General features: G+C 37.8%; 1 long non-coding RNA gene across 2 annotated transcripts; it reads left to right on the top strand.

Annotated features, from left to right (window-relative positions):
• The first annotated feature begins 1,704 nt into the window (after positions 1-1,704).
• LOC118433470 lies at positions 1,705-4,141 on the top strand. Of its 2 annotated transcripts, none has more exons than XR_004833398.1 (3): positions 1,705-2,365; positions 2,467-2,872; positions 2,948-4,141. It is a non-coding gene; the product is annotated as an uncharacterized LOC118433470 (long non-coding RNA). The 2 variants fall into 2 exon arrangements; XR_004833399.1 differs by having other exon boundaries at positions 2,935-4,141.
• The last annotated feature ends 281 nt before the right edge of the window (positions 4,142-4,422 follow it).

The following is a 4,422-nucleotide window of genomic DNA, read 5'->3' as shown; positions in this document are numbered from 1 at the left end:
CCTAATTTTGTGTAGAATATTAGGATGCAGCTCGCATTGGTTATGACTATTTTGCCGATCTTCCTCCTGACGTTCTACTCGGACGCTCGGCGCTTCTTTCACATCGAGACTGGGAAATGTCTCGATGCCGAAGAGTCCGTTAAGGAAAAGCGCAACGTGACCTTGACCACGTGTAATGTCACCAACCCGTACCAACAATGGGACTGGGTCCCCAGTCCATACTTCCATGCTGGCTGGTTCCCCAACGGCACGATTCAAAGCAAAGCTACAAAACTGTGTATGGCTGGCTATCTTGGGGGAATTACTTCTTTCTTGATCATGGAGCCATGTGAGAATCGTCCCCGCCAAAGGTGGGAGCCTTCAGGTTGGAACACCAAAAACGGAGGAAAGAAAGATCTCGTTTTCAACTCTTACATCCAGAAATGCCTGGGAGTACATTCTGGCAAATATGCCAACACGGTGGATTGTAGCCGGGATATTGAAACCAATTTAAAGTGGAGGGAGTAGGAGTATAATTTCAACAAATTATTACCTTGGATAATAAATGTATCATTACAAATTTTTACACTGTCATAAAATTCCTGGCTTATCTTGTTAAATTTCATCTCGGCCATTTTAATCATGAATTTTACTCGTACATGTTGTGGATTATTTAACTGTTTAAAATCCTTAACAAATTTTATTTTCATTTAAAATTACGCACTTTAGATATCTATTAGTCCTTAACCAGTACACAGGTATCTATGTATGTACGTCTATTCAATAGACACGTCCAAAATATTGTTTGGAGTCGGTTTTAATAATTAACGGTCATCGCAGAAAATATTAAGAAATTTCCGTTTCAATGTGGCACCTGAACTTACTTAAGCACTCTCAACTTACTTCCTACGACTTGGAAAATATTATATGTATGTACACTCTAAATAAAGTGGTAATAGATGAAGTCATATCTAGCGTAAAACTGGTAATAGGCAAAATTATTACCACGTGGTAATACATATTTACCGTTTGGTAACCATTGACTACAACCAGAGTGTAATTTATTACCACCCAGTAAAACGTTGGCCATCACGCGGTAACGAGCTTGTCTGTTAATAGTTTTACTCTATATATGACTTCATCTATTACCACTTTATTTTGAGTGTGAAACGTCATTTTAACCCTTTCTTCCACTGAGGATGAGACGTAACAGATGAGTCCTGTCAAGCTTATTGCTTGCATAGTAAACACTATTTAGAAGACAGGTTGAAACGAGGTATGTAAATAGATGTACATCCCGATGCGCAGAGCGTATTCGGATAGCATACCGGATTTTGCCGGCTGCCGATGTTCGAATAGAGTGCGGATCGCATGCGACGAATTCGCATTGTAAGCTATCCGAAATCGTACAGCCGCATTCGGTTACACGAGTTCGGGTAGCATGCGATTTCGGTCCCTTGGATAGCATTCGGCTGCACGTATTCGGATAGCATACAATGCGAATTCGTCGCATGCGATCCGCACTCTATTCGAACATCGGCAGCCGGCAAAATCCGGTATGCTATCCGAATGCGATATCTGCGTATCGGGATACATACATGCAGAAAGGGATGTACATACATACCCCTTTATACACTGTTGGGATATGAATACATATGTATGTATCTGCATGAATGTGTACGTATACGAACATATGTACATACATACATACCTACATATTTTCACATGTGGAGTGTTCTGGGCTGCCGGTTTTTCTAATTAAGTGCTACAATAGGATTCCAAGAATTTTCAAATATTTATAAATAATTACACCTGTAAACTTCAACCCCTGTGGGAAGTTGGTATTTAATATAAACGACCAAGTTCCATACTTACTTGTTACTAAATAAGTAACCATATAAACAAAGCAATAATTGTTAATTTTGGTTTATTTGGTGATAAAATTCTTTCGGTGTTAACCTACTTAAAGTCAATTTTTATCAAACGAGAAAGGAATTTATGAACCATTTTTCCACTTTTCGATTAACCTGTGAGGCTTACAAAATCTACCTGTGTTAATACCCACACGAAAAACGAGTAACTTTTTCGTTCATTCTTAAGATTAGTCTCCATAGCAGTTTAGTAATAATTAAAAAATCCTAAATTCCGTGAAATATTTAAGTCAAATTTTATACAGTGCTACACGTACATATTTAACTATTTAAGTAATAATTTATATGTTTGTCTTGACGAGTGACGCTGTGCAGGATCGAAAGATTCCGGAAACCACGTAACCATGGATTTCAAATTAGAGAAGAAATGTTCCAATCGGTTAAAAACATTTAAAACTAAACTCCCCTTGAACGCGCATCTTGTACATGAACCCGACGCGAAGGTAAAATGCAAGGTGACAATTTTCATTTATAACAAGCCAACAAATTTTGCAATTATACTTATATGTGTGTATATGGGATAAATAGAATATTTTGATAACTGTGCTCCGTTTAGATTGGCGGGGAAATTTCGAAAAACCCCACCGCCTCGTCTCTCCACATGAGACAACTTCACATCGCGCGGGAACGACAAACGAATTTGCCATAAGGAATTTTCCACCGCAAAGACTTTAAGGAGACATCTTGACACCGTCCACGGCACGATGGGAGAACGACCCCGTTGGCCATGTACATTTCCAGGCTGTGGAAAAATTTACTTAAGTAAATGGAATCTCTCCGCCCACGTGACAAAGGACCATTCCCAAAACGCGGCCCGATTTCCTTGCACACTTTGCGAGAAGGAATTTAAAACCAGGTACAACCTTGAGAGACACATTTCCACTCACACGACCGAGAAAACGTACAAGTGTGCCACGTGTGGGAGGAGTTTCGCACAAATGGATACCTTAAAACTTCACGAGGTATTTATAAAAAAATTGATGTAGGCAAAACTGCAGGAAAAATTATGAACTTATTTATGTAGCTTGAATGAACAGATGTCCCATCTTGACAAGGATGCCCGGCCGGTGTTACGCTGTCACCTTTGCCCCGCGAATTTCTACAGTCGACCCGGGTTATATTTGCATATTAAGGCTACCCATGAAAATCGGAGGAATTATTCGTGCACATTTTGTGCCAAGAAATTCGCCGTGTCATTCAGTTTGAAATGTCACGTGGATGCGAGACACCCTGAGAATAAGGAGATAATTAATTTCTGTGACCAATGCGAGTACAAAAGTCACTCGAAATACAATTTATACAAGCATAAGAGTCCACCATATTGCGAATCGACCCCAATGTTACTTCTGCAAAAAATCTTTTTCCAGCTTTCTGGATTTGGTCAACCACTGCAGTCGACTGCACACGCGCGAGAAGTCAAAATAGAGAAATGTGTCTTCATGGTCATTCTCGCATCGATTAAAACTTATGCATTTTTTGGTGTTTGAATGCACGTTATTATGAAATACTGAAATAGGTACATGAATGCAACGTAATATGTATTTAAGATAGCTATATACAAACAGTTTGCGAAATTTTCGCCTTCCAAGGATTTTGTTATGATAGCTTAAAATTTTCGTGATTTTGTGTACACAAAGAATCTGTAATAATATTAGGGTGGCCCCGTGGCAGTTTTCGAGATACGAACAAAAATATGTGGATTTTTTGAAAATTCTGAGAAATTAAATTTTTTATGTACAAGGTGAAGTTTTTAGTTGGTTCTTTCTCGATAAATAACCCAAACATATTGTTGCACGCATGCTATAAACTCAATTTTGTAATTCCCATTTCCGTAATATATAACAATTCTATATTACGGAACTTATCTACTTACTAAAGTATATAACAATTATCCGTAATATGTGTAACAATTTTTTTACATCCCACATGCAATTTTCCTTTTTTGCTTCGCTCCCCGTCTGGAAATTCTCCACACAGACGTTGCCACTCATAATACTGTATCTGGGCTACTACCATACCTAGCAAACTGCCAAATTCTTCCCAATGTGTGAGCTAAATCGAGCAATTTTAAAGCGTATAATTATTCATGCTCACCACTGTATGCTGCCCGAACTTACAGAATCATGGCCATGAAAACAAGAGGTAACAACTCCTCGAAATACTGACATGTGTATGCGAATAAACAACTTTAAGAAATTACTTTACGACATGATGCATCAAACCATGCAACTCTAAATCAATTTTGTGTTTCAATTTATTTTGGTATATAAATTTAATAAATTTTGAAATGAATGACAACTTGCGAAAGGATTTATTTCAACATTAAATCATTTTTAAATATTTAAATTGTCTACAATTATTGAATTTGTAGGGATCTTACGATTACCATTTAAGGTCAATCCTTGCGCTTTTAAGGGTGAATATGTAGACATAAGCTTCGCTACGTTATTAATTCCAAACGACAGAATTGCTTAAAAACCAGATATAATAACGCACATGTTTGGAGTCTAGT

Source organism: Folsomia candida, unplaced genomic scaffold (genome assembly GCF_002217175.1).
Source record: "Folsomia candida strain VU population unplaced genomic scaffold, ASM221717v1 Fcan01_Sc053, whole genome shotgun sequence".
Classification (NCBI taxonomy): domain Eukaryota; kingdom Metazoa; phylum Arthropoda; class Collembola; order Entomobryomorpha; family Isotomidae; genus Folsomia; species Folsomia candida.
This window is presented reverse-complemented; position numbering and strand designations above follow the sequence as displayed.